The sequence below is a fragment of the Cynocephalus volans genome, chromosome 7 (genome assembly GCF_027409185.1).
Source record: "Cynocephalus volans isolate mCynVol1 chromosome 7, mCynVol1.pri, whole genome shotgun sequence".
Lineage (NCBI taxonomy): Eukaryota > Metazoa > Chordata > Mammalia > Dermoptera > Cynocephalidae > Cynocephalus > Cynocephalus volans.
The window spans coordinates 87960658-87976540 of record NC_084466.1 but is presented as its reverse complement, the minus strand read 5'-3'; the positions used below and the strand labels follow the sequence as shown (position 1 = coordinate 87976540).

At 39.4% G+C, this 15883-nt stretch overlaps 1 protein-coding gene across 7 annotated transcripts in view; it reads left to right on the top strand.

Moving 5' to 3' along the window:
* Positions 1–15883, top strand: part of IFT88 (intraflagellar transport 88) — a 162089-nt gene that overhangs the window by 73290 nt on the left and 72916 nt on the right. The window lies entirely within an intron of this gene.

The following is a 15883-nucleotide window of genomic DNA, read 5'->3' as shown; positions in this document are numbered from 1 at the left end:
TGTCCATACTACCCAAAGTGATATACAAATTCAATGCAATCCCCATCAAAATTCCAGTGACATTTTTCTCAGAAATGGTAAGAACTATGCAGACATTTATATGGAATAACAAAAGACCATGCATAGCCAAAGGAACGCTGAGTAAAAAAAGTAAAGCTGGAGGCATAACAGAACCTGACTTTAAACTATACTGCAAAGCTATAATAACCAAAACAGTATGGTACTGGCATAAAAGCAGACACACTGGTCAATGGAATAGAATAGAGAATCCAGAAATCAACCCACACACCGACAGCCATCTGATCTTTGACAAAGGCACCAAGCCTGTATACTGGGGAAGAGACTGCCTCTTCAGAAAATGGTGCTGGGAGAACTGGCTATCAATATGCAGGAGAATGAAACTAGACCCATACCTTTCACCATACACTAAAGTCAACTCAAAATGGATTAAAGAATTAAATATGCACCCTGAAACAATAAAACTTCTTAAAGAAATTATAGGAGAAACACTTCAGGAAGTAGGACTGGACACAGACTTCATGAATATGACCCCAAAAGCACGGGCAACCAAAGGAAAAATAAACAAATGGGATTATATCAAACTAAAGAGCTTCTGCACAGCAAAAGAAACAATTAACAGAGTTAAAAGACAACTAACAGAGTGGGTGAAAATATTTGCAAAATATACATCTGACAAAGGATTAATATCTCGAATACACAATTAACTCAGACAACTTTACAAGAAAAAAACAAGCAACCCAATTAGAAAATGGGCAAAAGAGCTAAGTAGGCATTTCTCTAAGGAAGATATTCGAATGGCCAACAGACATATGAAAAAATGCTCAACATCACTCAGCATTTGGGAAATGCAAATCAAAACCACACTGAGATACCATCTCACCCCAGTTAGCATGGCTGAAATTCAAAAGACTCTGAACGATAAATGCTGGCAAGGTTGTGGAGGAAAGGGAACTCTCATACATTGTTGGTGGGACTACAAAGTGGTGCAGCCTCTATGGAAAATGGTATGGAGGTTCTTCAAACAATTGCAGATAGATCTACCATATGACCCAGCTATCCCACTGCTGGGAATATACCCAGAGGAATGGAAATCATCAAGTCAAAGGTATACCTGTTCCCCAATGTTCATCGCAGCACTCTTTAATAGCCAAGAGTTGGAAGCAGCGCAAATGTCCATCATCGGATGAGTGGATACCGAAACTGTGGTATGTTTACACGATGGAATACTACTCAGGTATATAAAAGAATTAAATACTGCCATTTGCAACAACATGGATGGACCTAGAGAGAATTATATTAAGTGAAACAAGTGAGGCACAGAAAGAGAAATACCACATGTTCACACTTATTGGTGGGAGCTAAAAATAAATAAATAAATTCATACACACAAAAAAAACCAAGGGGGGAAGAAGACGTAAGAATTACAATTCCTTGAAGTTAATACGACAAGCATACAGAATGGACATTGTTGGGGGGGAGGGGAGAGAGGGAGGAGGGAGGGAGGTTTCGGTAATTGGCCACAATAATCAACCACATTGTATATCAACAAAATAAAATTAAAAAAAAAAAAAAAGACAGATGGATCCTAGAGATTGACAGTGGATTATCATAAGCTTATCCAAGTGGTGACTCCTATTACAGTTACTGTACTAGACATGGTTTCATTGCTTGAACAAATTAACATGTCTCTGGGTACCTGGTATGCAGCTATTGATCTGGCAAATGCCTTTTTCTCCATCCCTGTCCATAAAGCCCACCAGAAGCAGTTTGCTCTCAGCTGGCAAGGCCAGCAATACACCTTCACCGTACACCTTCACAATACACCTTCAGGGGTATATCAACTCTTCAGCCCTATGTTACAATTTAGTCCACAGAGATTTTGATTGCCTTTCCTTACATTACATTGGTCCACTGCATTGATAACATTATGCTGATTGGACCTAGTGAGCATGAAGTAGCAACTACTCTGGACTTATTGGTAAGACATTGCATGTCAGAGGGGGGAAATAAATCTGACTAACATTCAGGGGCCTCCTAACTTGGTTGCATTTCTAGGAGTTCAATGGCATGGGGCATGTCAAGATATACCATCTAAGGTAAAGGATAAGTTGTTGAATCTGGCCCCTACTACAACCAAGAAAGAGACACATGCCTAGTGGTCCTATTTGGATTTTGGAGGCAACTTACTTCTCATTTGGGTGTGTTACTCTGGCCCATACACTGAGTTACCCAACAAGCTGCTAGTTTTGAGTGGGGCTTGGATCAGGAGAAGTCTCTGCAACAGGTCCAGGCTGCTGTGCAAGCTGGTCTGCCCCTGGGGCCATATGATCTGGCAGCCCCAATGGTCCTTGAGGTGTCAGTGGCAGATAGGGATTCTGTTTGGAGCCTTAACAAGCCACATAGGTGAATCACAGTGAGAACTGTAGGATTTTAGAGCAAAGCCCTGCCATCATGCACAGATAACCACTCTCCTTTTGAGAAATAGTTCTTGGCCTGCTACTGGGCCTTAGTAGAAACTGAATGCTTGACTATGATCCACCAAGTTACTGTGCAACCTGAGCTGTCCATTATGAACTGGGTGTTATCTGACCCAGTAAGCCATAAGGTTGAGTGTGCACGGCAGCATTCCATCATCAAATGGAAATGGTATATACATGATCAGGTCCAAGCAGGTCCTGAAGGCACAAGTGAGTTACATGGAGAAGTGGCCCAAATGCCCATGGTTCCTGCTTCTGCTGCACTGCCTTCTCTCCCCCACCCTGCACTTATAGCCTCATGGAGAGTTCCCTAAGATCAGTTGACAGAGGAAGAGAAGAGTAGGACTTCATTTACAGATGGCTCTGCACAGTATACAGTCACCACCCGAAAGTGGACATCTGCGGCATTACAGCCTCTTTTAGGGACATCCCTGAAAAACTGGTGAAGAGAAATCTTCTCAATGGGGTAGTACACTTGGTTGTGCACTTTGCTTGGAAGAAGAAATGGCCAAATGTGCAATTATATACCAATTCATGAGCTGTAGCCAATGGTTTGGCCAAATGGCCAAGGAGTCAGAAGGAACATGATTGGAAAATTGATGAGAAGGAAATTTGGGGAAGAGGTATGTGGATAGACTTCTCTGAGTGGGTAAAGGATGTAAAGATATTTATTTCCCATGTGAATGCCCATCAAGGGGTGACCTCAGCAGAGGAGGACTATAATAATCAGGTGGATAGAATGGCCTATTCTGTGGCTACTTGTCAGCCTCTATCTCCAGCCACCCCTGTCATCACCCAGTGGGCTCATGAGCAAAGTGGCCATGGTGGCAGGGATGGAGGTTGTGCATGGGCTCAGCAGCATGGACTACCACTCACCAAGGCCAACCTGACTATGGCAACCACTGAGTGCCCAATCTTTCAGCAGTAGAGACCAACACCAAGCCCCAATATGGCACCATTCCCTGGGGTGATCAGCCAGCTACCTGTTGGTAGGTTGATTATATTGGAGCGCTTCCATCATGGAAGGGGCAGCATCTTGTACTTAATGGAATAGACAGTTGCTCTGGATATGGATTTGCTTTTTCAGCATGAAATGTTTCTGCCAAAACTACCATCTGTGGACTCACAGAGTGCCTTATACAGCATCATGGCATTCCACACAGCATTGCTTCTGACCAAGGAACTCACTTCACAGCCAAGAAGTGTGGCAATGGGATCATGCTCATGGAATGTGCTGGTCTTTCCATGTTCCCCATCATCCTGAAGTAGCCAGTCTGATAGAACAGTGGAATGGCCTTTTGAAGTTGCAGTTTACAGTACCAGCTCAATGATGATACCGTGCAGGGCTGGGGAAGGTTCTCCATAAGGCTGTATATGCTCTAAATCAGTGCCCAATATATGGTACTGTTTCTCCCATAGCCGGGATTCATACATCCAGGAATCAAGGAGTGGGAAATGGAAGCGGCACCACTCACCATTACTCCTAGTGACCCACTAGCAAAATTTTTGCTTCCTGTTTCCACAACTTATGTTCTGCTGGTCTAGAGGTCCTGCTTCCAGAGGGAGTTATGCTTCCAGAGGGAGGTATGCTTCCAGAGGGAGGCACAAAAATGATCCCATTGAGCTAGAAATTAATTAAGGCTGCCACCTGGCCACTTTGGGCTCATCATGCATCTGAGTCAACAGAAAGGAGTTACGGTGTTAACTGGAGTGATTGACCCAGACTATTAAGGGGAAGTTGGACTACTACTTCACAGTGGAGGTAAGGAAGATTATGTCTGGAATACAGGAGATCCCTTAGTACTACCATGCCTTGTGATTAAGGTCAATGGAAAACTATAACAATCAAAACCAGGCAAGACTATGAATGACCCAGACTCTTCAGGGATGAAGGTTTGGGTCAGTGTGCCATGTAAAGAACCACAACTAGCTGAGGTGCTCGTTGAAGGCAAAGGGAATACAGAATAGGTAGTAGAAGAAGGTAGTTTTAAGTACCAGCTTTGATCACGTAACCAGTTACAAAAATGAGGGTTGTACTTGTCCTTATTGTGTTAAGAATGTCTCTCTGTATATATACTGTACCGTTATTAAGCAATTGTCTTTGTTTTTATTCCTCTTATTCTTTATCATGTACCATGGGACTTATTGATTTTATATCAGCATTTAAATAATTGTTAACTTTACATCATATTGTTTGTGTTTAAGTCATGGGATATCAGGAGAAGGGTAGATATCATCTAAGGACTTTACCTCTTCTGGGAAAAGTATTACTGTGTTTTCGGTTGTACACAGGATAGATGCATCATGTTAGATGAAATTATGACATTATTTTCCCATTTGAAGATTAGATATAATTTAAGGAGATAAGTATAGACACCAAGTTGACAAGGGGTGGACTCGTGAAGGTTAATTCTAAGTGTCAATTTAATTAAATAAAGGAATGCTGAGAGACCTGGTAAAGCAATCTTTTTAGGTGTGTCCATGAAGGTGTTTCCAGAAGAGATTAGAATGAGAGACTGAGTGGACTGGATGAGAAGGATTTACTCTCAATATGGGCAGGAACCATCCAATCCACTGGGGGCCCCAAGAGAACAACAACAACAATGATGACAACAAAATGGAGAAAAAAGGTGAATATTTGCTGGAGCTAGGATTCACTCTTCTCTCCTGTCTGCAGACATCAGAGCTTGAGACTCTTTAGTTTTGGGGTTCCAGGACTTATACCCAGGACACCATTGGCTTTTCTGGTTTTGAGGCCTTTAGACTTGGACTGAGCCATGTAACCAGTGTCTCCTCTCCCAGGGTGATGGAGACACAAAGGATTACTCAAAGCCCATTTCTCCAGAGCAGTGAGAGGCCCAGAGTGGGTTAATTCCAGGCAAATCCCTCAAGAGAGAAGAATTCCCAGGAAAATAATCCCAAGCAAGGTTTTCTCTCTGTTTTTATTCTCCAGGCAAGAAAGTTACAGAAAAGGAACATAGGTGGTTACAAAAAGAACAATGAGATATTTGTCATGGCAACAATCATTAGGTTTAGCTGTGCCAAGGACGACTGCCCTTATAGCAAGCATTTTTGCTGTGTTCCTTTTTTTTTTTTTTTTTAATCTGCAACAGAGACTTTAGTCCTGGGAAAGTTTTCTGCTTTTCTCAAGCTTAGCATTTCTGTGTGCAATTCTAAACAGTTAGGCGATTCCTTAAACTAAAGGGCTTAGACCTTGCTAAAACTACATTTGCTTTATTAATGTTGGTATCCTCCACAACCAGCATCCAGTTTACATACAGCTTGTTGTGGGACTTCTCTTCACAACTGCATGAGCTAATCCCTCTAATAAATCTCCTCTCATATATTTATAACATGTCCTGTTGATTCTGTCTCTCTGGAGAACCCTGACTAATACAGACATAAATAGATTAAATGGAAACCAAAACAGAGCAGGAGTTGCTATACTTGTATAAGTTCACATTGGCTTTAAACCAAGAACTATAAAAAGAGACAAAGAAGGACATCATGTAATGATAAAGGAATCAATGTATCAAGAAGATAAAGCCATCTTAAATATATATGCACCCAACATTGGAGCACCCAGATATATAAAGCAAATGTTATTGGATCTAAAGGGAGAAATAGACCCCATACAATAATAGTTGGGGACTTCAACACCCCTCTCTCCACTGGCCAGATCATCTAGACCAAAACATTAGCACAGAAATATTGGATTTAAACAGCACTTTAGACCAAATGGACTTGAGAGACATTTACAGAACATTTCATCAAACAGCTGCAGAATACTCATTCTTATCTGCACATGGATCATTCTCCAGGATAAGCTACATATTAAGGCACAAATGAAGTCTCAACAAATTTTAAAAGACTGAATTCATATCAAGTATTTTTCAGACCACAAAGCAATAAAACTAGACATCAATAACAAGCAAAACTTTGGAAACCAGGCAAACATGAATATTAAACAACATGCTCCTGGACAACCAATGAGTCAAAGAAGAAATAAAGCAGGAAATTAAAAAATTCTTTGGAAGAAATGAAAATACAATCAGAACATACCAAAACCCATGAGATACTGCAAAAGCAGTACTGAGGAAAGATTATTTCCATAAGGGCTTACATCAAAAAAGTTGAAAGATCCCAAATAAACAACCTAACATTACACCTCAAGGAATTGGAAAAGTATGAATACAAACTTTGTTTTGTATTGAGAGTGAAGGACTATTTATACATATTGCACTCTCTATTAAAGATAGAAATCTTGACTCAAAGGCTTCTATTCAGTACTCAAGTTACAATTGAAATGTTTCCTTCTCTGTGAAGCATGTCGTTAACCTGTTGGCAAATAGAGAATTCTCACTTCTCTGCTCAGATAGCATGTGCATCTCTTTCTGTTGGAACAGCTTTGTTTTCTTTTTCAGTCTGTCTTCTCTGATAGACTCTGAGGGCAAGAATACTGTTCAACAAAAGCATCTAGATTCCTGCCTAGATATATTGACCAACACTCTTGGTGAAATGTTCACTGAACTTGTCCTTTGGGAAAAACATTAAACCCCAGTGTGTGGGGGGAAACATTAACTTGAATAATTATCTGTAGATTCTTTTGGGTTATCTACATACATATTTGCACTGTCTGTAAATAATGACAGGTTTTTTCCCTATATTTATGCTGCTTTTTGTCTGTTTTCTTGCTTTATTGCACTGGTTAGGATGTCCAGTTAAGTGCTGAATAGAAGTGGTGATATAGAAGGCATTTTTTGTTTTGTCCTTGATCTCGTGGGTCAGAGCTTGCAACAGCCCACCGTTGAGTTTAGTATTTGCTATAGGATTTTTATAGATATTCCTTATCAAATTTCACAATATTTTTCTTTTTGTGACTGGCTTATTTCACTTAGAATAATGTCCTCAAGTTTCATCCATGGAATAGCGTGTCAGAATTTCCTTCCTATTTAAGGCTGGATGATATTTTATTGTACAAATATACCACATTTTGCTTATCTATTTATCTGTCGATGGACAGTTGGGTTGCTATTGTGAACATGTATGTACAAATATCTCTTCAAGACCCTGCTTTTAATTGTTTGGGATATATACCCTGAGGTGGAATTGCTGTATGAAATAGTAAGTCTGTTTTTAATTTTTTGAGGAATGCTCATGTTGTTTTCCACAGTGGCTGTACCATTTTATCTTCTCACCAACAGTACACAAAGGTTCCAATTACTCCATAGCCTTCCCAACAATTATTTTCTGTTTTTTGATAGTAGCCCTCTTAATGGGTATGAGGTAGTATCTCATTCCAGTTTTGAAATACATTTCCCTAATGATTAGTGGTGTTGGGCATCTTCTGATGTGCTTATTAACCATCTGGTACATCTTCTTTGGAGATATATCTCTTCAAGCCATTTATCATTTTTGAATTGGCTTGTTTGTTTTTTGTTGTTGAGTTTTAGGAGTTCTCTATATATCCTGAATATTAATCCCTTATCAGATGTGTGATTTGCAAATATTTTCTCCCATTCTGTGGATTGCCTTTTCATTCTATTGATAGTTCTTTGATGCACAACCTTTAAAATTTTTCATGATGTTCACGTTGTCTATTTTTTCTTTTGTTGCCTTTGTCTTTGGTGTCATATCCAAAAATCATTTCCAAATCCAGAAAAAAAAAAAAGCATAAAAGCATAAAAAAAGTCATAAAGCATTTGCCCTATGTTTTCTTCTAAAAATTTTATTGTTTTCGGTTTTACAGTTGGGCCTCTGATCCATTTTGAATTAAATTTTTTATATGGTGTTAGGTAAAGGTCCAACTTCATTTTTTGCATGTGGATATTATTTTCCCAGCACCATTTGTTCAAAAGACTTTTCTTTCCCTATTGAATGTTCTTAGTAATCTTGTCAAAAACCATTTGACCATATATGTGAGGGTTTATTTTGGGACTCTCTACTCTATTCCATTGGTCAATATGTCTATCTTTATGCCAGTACCATACTGTTTTGATTACTGTTGCTTTACAGTAAGTTTTGACATCCCAAAGTTGTGAGTCATTCAGTTTTGCTCTTCTTTTTCAAGATTGTTTTGGCTATTTGGGATCCCTTGAAATTCCATATAATTTTTAAGGTGGATTTTTCTATATTAGCAAAAAAAAGAAAAAAAAAGTCATTTGGATTTTGATAGGGATTGCATTGAATCCGTAGATTGCTTTGGGTAGTATTGATATCTTAACAGTAGTCTTCTAATCCATGAACATGCAATATGTTTCCATTTATTTGTTTTCTTTAATTTTTTTCAGCAGTGTTTTGTAGTATTCATTGTACAAGTCTTTCACCTCCTTGGTTATGTTTATTGCCTAAGGGTTTTTTTTTTTTTTCCTTGATGCTGTTGTAAATGGAAGTATGTTCCTAATATTATTTTTAGATTGTTCATTGTTAGTGTATAGAAATACAACTGAATTTTGTGTGTTGACTGTATATTGACTGCTGTATTGACTGCTGTATTGCTTAATTCCCTGGAAGCTGGGCATTTTCTATTATCTTTTTCTTATTTATAGTTTAATTTCACTCTGATAGAGGATATTCAGTGAATAATTTCAACTCTTGAAATTTGTTGTGGCTCTTGATACATAATACAAATGCATTTAAAAAGAACATGTATTTTGTTACTGTTGGGGGTAATGTCCTCTATAGGCCAGCTCTGATCTCTTGTTTTGTTCAAATCTTATCTGTATTGATTTTTGTTTGTTTATTCTTTTACATGTTGAGAGCGGTGTGTTAAAGATTTTTACTATAGTTATGGATTTCTATATTTCTTCCTCTAGATTTATTAATTTTTGCTTTATATATTTTGAAGCTATATTATTAGATACATACAGATTTTAAACTGGGATATATCCCTGGTGATTAGCCGCTTTATCATTAAGAAATGTCCTCTTTTGAATGGAAATCATCATGTCATAGGGATATCTGCACTCCCATGTTTATCGAAGCTCTATTCACAATAGCCAAGCATTGGAACCAAACTAAATGTCCATCACTGGAAGACTGAATGAAGAAAATATGGTACATTTACACAATGGAATAATACTCTGCCATAAAAAAGGGATGAAATACTGCCATTTGCAGCAACTCAGATAAACTTAGGGAAAATTGTGTTAAATGAAATAAGCCAGGCACAGAAAGAGAAATACCACATGTCCTCACTCATAACTGGGAGCCAAAAAATAAATAAATAAAAAGAAAGAAATAAAATAATCACAATGATAAGTTGAACTTTCAAGAGGAGGGAACAGAGAACTGAGGTTACAAGAGGTGGGAAGGGGGGGTAAATGAGGAACTGGTAAAGGGCCACAAAAAATAACTATGTTATATAATGTTGAATACACTAGTTATTCTTATTTGAACATCACACATTGCACACAAATGTTGATGTTCAACTCTGTACCACATAGATATGTACAATCAACTATATTTCAATAAAAATAAAAGGAATAAAAAAGATGTCCTTTATTACTTCTAGTAATGTCTCTTGCCTTAGAGTTTGCTTTGTCTGTTTTCTTTGGTTTCACTGTATATTTCTTTTCACTTTACTTTTGCTATTCTATGTTTTTAATTTAAGGTGTGTCTCTTGTAAACAACATAGTATTTGTTGGTTGTTTGTTTTTTTAATTCACTCTGAAAATCTCAGTCTTTTAATGGGGCTATTTAGTCCACTTATATTTAAAGTAATTATCTATTTGGGTTCCTATCTCACCTTTTTTCTATTTGACCCGTATGATTTATGTTTCTTTTTCCCTCCTTTCCTGCCTTTTTAAATTTAGTTAAATATTTTAAGTTATTTCACAAATATTCTCTTCCCCTCTCTTTATGCATTTGTTCACTGTTCTTAGAGTCACTGTTTTATAATGTGTATCCTTGACATACTACAGTGTAATACGAATTATTACTTTTACCACTTCACTGGTAATATTAGAACTTTAGAATACTTTGACCTTATTTCCTCCAACCTCCTACCTTTTCTATTATTTTTGTCAGGCACTTAAAAATTCTCAAGTATTTTGAATCCAAGAAGGCATTACTCTGTATTTTTTATTTTTCTTGTATGAGTTTATAACTTTAATGTCATGCTTAGAAAGCCAACACCCACAACAAAAACAAATATTTTTGTTTACTGAAGGCCAGTGGTAAGTCAAGATGAAAAACTGTCTGCCTTCAAGAAGCTTACAGTTGAGCTAAGTAAACAATTATTCTAGCAATAACAAAGCAATATAAGTGCTACGTTATACTTACATAAGAAGTTATGCTTTGTAGGTTGCTGGGAAATCACTTTGGTGAGATATTTAATGTAGCTGGATGTCGTGGTATCATGGCAGGCTTCCCAGATTAGTGATATTTGGGTTGAAATCTGAAGGATTAGTAAGTATTGACAGCCAGGGAGGGAGGATGTTCTAAGCAGAGAGAAGAATGTTCTCTAAAGTCCAGATGTTGGCAGCCCTTCTCATATATCTTGCTCAAGATAATTAAACCCTAAATTTCTAAGGCATTCTGTGCATGTAGAACAGTAAGAGCTATGTACTATCCTTAGAAAAACTGAGAAAAAATAACTCAGATAATTTTCTGTAGGGCTTAATTCTCTTGCAGAACCCCCGTTGAAAAAGGTAAGTAGGAGGGTCGGCCCGTGGCTCACTGGGTGAGCACGGTGCTGACAACACCAAGTCAAGGGTTAAAGTCCCCTTACCAGTCATCTTTTAAAAAAAAAGGTAGGAGAAAGTGAGACATTTATCTTTGAGGCATTTGATTTGTTGACAGTTCTTTTCTTACTGAAACACGCTTTTCCTTCTCGTTCTATGATACCGTCCTCCTCCGTTCATTCTGTCTCTCTGGCCACACTCCTTCGGCTACTCTCCCTCTCTGGCCACACTGAAGCGTCTGTTCCTCTGACTCTGCCAGCCTTCTCACTTCTCACTCCTCTCTCTTTACTCCAGATGGCATCGTCCACACCTGTGCCATAATAAGACAGACATACTTAGTCTCTGTGCCTGGCTCCTGGCTCTGTGCTTCTAAAACCTTTGTAACTTTGTGAGTGATAGGAGTATCTTTGGTTGTAAAATTTAGTCTTCGTCCCTGACAAAACATTTTAGTTCCTGACTAGTGCTTCTAAGACTTCGGAGTCTCCAGAGTGCTGAGCATCTTTTCACATGTTAGTAAGATGACTGGTACCTGGAAACCCCAGATAGCTTCGGGATGCGGTTGATTGCCAGAGGAACCAACCATGTGATTAGAGGATTGGAACTTTCATCCCACTCCCCAACCTGATCTCCAGGAAGGGGAGGGGCAGGAGACTGAGTCATTTACCAGTGGCCACTGATGTAGTCGGTCATAGCCTATGTAATGGGACTTCCATAAAACCCTTAAACGATGGGCTTCAGAGAGTTTCTGGGTTGGTGAATGTATTCACGTGCCAGGAGAGTGATAAACCCCAAACTCCTCTGGGAGAGAAGCTCCTGTGCTGGGGCCCTTCCACACCTTGCCTTGTATACCTCTTCATCTGGCTGATGGTCTTTATCCTTTATAACAGTGCTCGTAACAAAACAGTAATAGTAAACAAAGCCTTTTCCTAAGTTCTGTGAGCCATTATAGAAAATTACCAGTGGTCCTTCACCTGGGGTCTGAGCTAACTCTAGTTAGTTAGCGTCAGAATTGGATTAAATTGTGGAACACTCAGTGTTCTCAGAGAATTGGAGAATTGCTTGGTGTGGGGAAAACCCCCTACACGCTTGGTGTCAGAAGTTTAGTGAGTAGAGAAACACTTTTTGTTTTAACACTCATGGCTCTAACTGACCCTTATATGTTGCCAAATCTCAGTATTTGTTATAGAACTCTGTATTATGTCATAGACCTACGTATATGACAGTTGAGCTTATTCACTTAAATGTTCTTTTTGCACCATAAACAGCATTTTCAATCCTAAGCATATCTTCTCCTGCGTCTGAAACGTATGCTTTGTTTCCTGAAAGAAGTGAGTGGTACTACCAGTTAATCAATTGCCTAACCCAGAAATTGAGACAGTACTTTAGACTTCTCTTTGTTCTGCATTTCACCACTTACATCTGATCAGCAACTGCCTCTCATGAGTTCTGGCTTCTTAGTATCTCACCAAATGACCTCCTGCTGTCTAGGCTACTTACTGTATTAGTTCAAGCTTACGTTCTTTTTCAGCTGCAGTGTGACAGTAGCCTCCTATCTTTTCTGTCGCCTGCCTGTTCTCTGTCACTGCTGTCAAAGTGATTTTTCTAAGTCTAGAATTTGTGCCATCACTCACTTGCTTTAAATCCAGTGGTTGCCTGGGATTTTGAGGGTGTGGTGCATATTCCCTAGCTAGCCGTAAAAAGCTGTGTATGTGTGGTTTCTGCCAACTTCTCAGACCTTGTTTCTTTCCACTTGCTCATGAGCATCCTTTTCTCCAGTCGTGAATGAATCCATTTCTTAGATGTTTCCTGCTTTCCTGATCTTCTGCATCTTTGGATGTTCTTACTGGAATGTACTTCCTTCCCCTTTTTGTCAAATCAGTTCATACTAGTTCTTCAAACTGAGCTCAGATATCTCTGGAATACCATTCCTGAGTCTGGTTTAGTCTTCACCTCTGTATTCTTGGATTTCTTTACAATAGTTTTATGCAGACTTGATTTGCTGGTCTGCTTTCCTCATAAGGGCATGAACCATGTCTTGTAGCCCCTGTACCAACACAATGTCTGATACATTGTAGACATTCAGTAAATGTTTGCTGAGAGCCTGGAACCCAAGAAGCTGCATTAGCTGTGCCTCCAGGTTACTTTGCTAGAGTGGGCTGGGGTTCAAGTCCTTCTTCCCTACTTCAAGCAGAGGGGCTCTTTAATATATTGGGTTTTCAAAAAAAGATTCTGCTTGAAGAAGGGGACCTTCTACTTTAAATTATTTATTATTTATTTTTGAATTATTTATTGGTCTAGGCCAATGAACCCGTCCTTCAGTAAGAAATATATTTTACATTGTTTATTGAAACAAGTTTCATGAATAATCCTTGCCCTGATTATGTGCAGTGCCTCCTGATATATCTGATTTATTCTCTATTCTGTTTTTTTAAGCAACAAGTAAAAGTTGTCTATTTATTATGTACAACATGGTGTTTGATATATGTATACACTGGAATGGCTAAATCAAGCTTTTTGTGTGTGTGTGTGTAACTGCAGTAGTGCATTTATTTATTGCTCTTATTGCATTTCTTTTATTGCATTTATTGCACGCTTGCTATGTTCCAGGCCCTTAACTAAGCACTTTGCACATGTTATTATGCATGGAATACCTCAACAATTCTCTTGAGGCAATAGCAGGAGGCTGTTCTTCCTTAACAGTGCACTCTGTCACGGGAGACACACTGACTTTTACAATCAAATCAAATCTCTCCGCCACTTAAAGTCCTTCCATACGTAGCTGACCACTGGGACGCGAATCCAAACTTTTCACCACAGCTTGTAGGTCTTGTATCATCCTTTCCTGTCTCTCCATCTCATAACACTCCTCCCTTTCTCATTTTGACCCACCCGCATCAGCCTTCTCTTTGTTCTTGAACATGAAGCTTGTTCCTGTCTCAGGGCTTCTGCACGTGCTGTTCCATCTGCCTGTAGCAATCTTTCCTTCCATCCCCCCAGGCCAACTCCTACGGACCATTCATTGTCAGCTCAAATGCTGCTTTCTCAGAGAGGTGTTCCTTGACCTTTCTATCTGAGGGAGCCCCCAATAAATCACTTTCTAGCCCATAACTATATTTTATTCTTTTTGTAGCCCTGTCAACCCAAATGATGTTGTTTGTCTTTTTGCATGCCATCTGTCTTCCCCACTAGCATGGATGTCTCATTTCTCTATGCCTAGCTCCTGGAACATTGCCTGGTGGATGGTGGGTATGCTGAATAAACAAAGAGTCTTCAAATGATATAGGAGGCCATGCATTTGCCCCAGGCCCCACAAACAAAGACCACCTGAGGGGGAAGAGCCGAGTGTTCAAAAGAGATGCTCGAGAGGATAAAAACCAGTGCCTGGGGGAAGTGTTCCAACTGGCCGAACCTTTTCCTAGCTTCTGTGCCCAGATTTTTTATTTTGTTTTTTTGGTGTCTTTGGCTTCTGAAGCCAGGTTGACCCTCGGACTTGAACACTCAGATTTTGTGTCTGTCTCTACATTGCTGGGTAGCTGACCCTTTCCACACCTCCAGTTCTAGCTGGGACACACAAGAAGTTCTGATTTTTGCTCCACTGGCATGTGATCTTCTTAATCTTTCAATATGCAAATATTTTTTTCTAATTGTAAAAATAATACCATACTCTGCTCTCAAGGAAGTGTGTGTAACTCCGTATCCTGTAAGTGTGGTCTGTGCATAGTGACTTCCTTCCAAAGGGTACCGTATGGAAAGGGAGGCGAGTGGAGTAACTTTACAGTGGGGAAACAACAGGCACTACCTCAGCCAGGTGGCCAAGGTTAGCATCAACAGGGCCAACTCATCGTTAGAGTCGTGCCCTTGATATAAAGTGGTAAGAATGACGATTTACTTCTGTGATCTTCCTCCCCAAACTCATAACCCCAGTCTAATTGTCTCAGTCTGTTTGGGCAGCTGTAACAAAATACCTTAGACTAGGTAATTTGCAAACCACAGAAACTTATTGTTCACAGTTCTGGAAGCTGGGAAGTCCAAGGCCAAGGTGGCAGCAGATTCAGTGAGTGCTGAGGAGCACTGGAATCATGGTTCATAGATGACACCTTCTGTGTGTCCTCAAATGATGAAAGGGGTGAACATATTCCCTTCAGCTTCTTTTATAAGGTCACTAATCCCATTCGTGAGGATGGAACCCCCAAAAGGCCCCACCACTCAATACCATCACACTGGGGATTAAGTTTCAACGTATGAATTTTGGGATACACAAACATTCAGACCATAGCACTAATCATCAGAAAAACATTAGAAAAATCCCAATTGAGAGACATTCTACAAAATACCTGACCCATATCCCTCAAAACTGTCAAGGTCATCATCAAAAACTGTCATAGCCAAGAGGAGTCCAAGGAGACATGATGACTAAGTGTCACGTGGTATTCTGGGTGGGATCCTGGCATGGAAAAAGATGCTAGGTAAAAACCAAGGAAATCTGAGCAAAATATAGATTTTAGTTAATTAAAAAAAAATCCCTAAGGATTTCCAGTCCTGATGCTTTTGACTTTGTGGTTGGCTCCCTGTTTAAGGACTTGTCGTGCTTCTCTGGGGACTTTCAATCCAGAATCTGTTTCCACGTTTGCTTCCCTTCTTCTTCTGCCATGAGCTGACTCTCCCTCCAGCTTCCAATCTGGCAGCAGTTTTGGAGGCTGG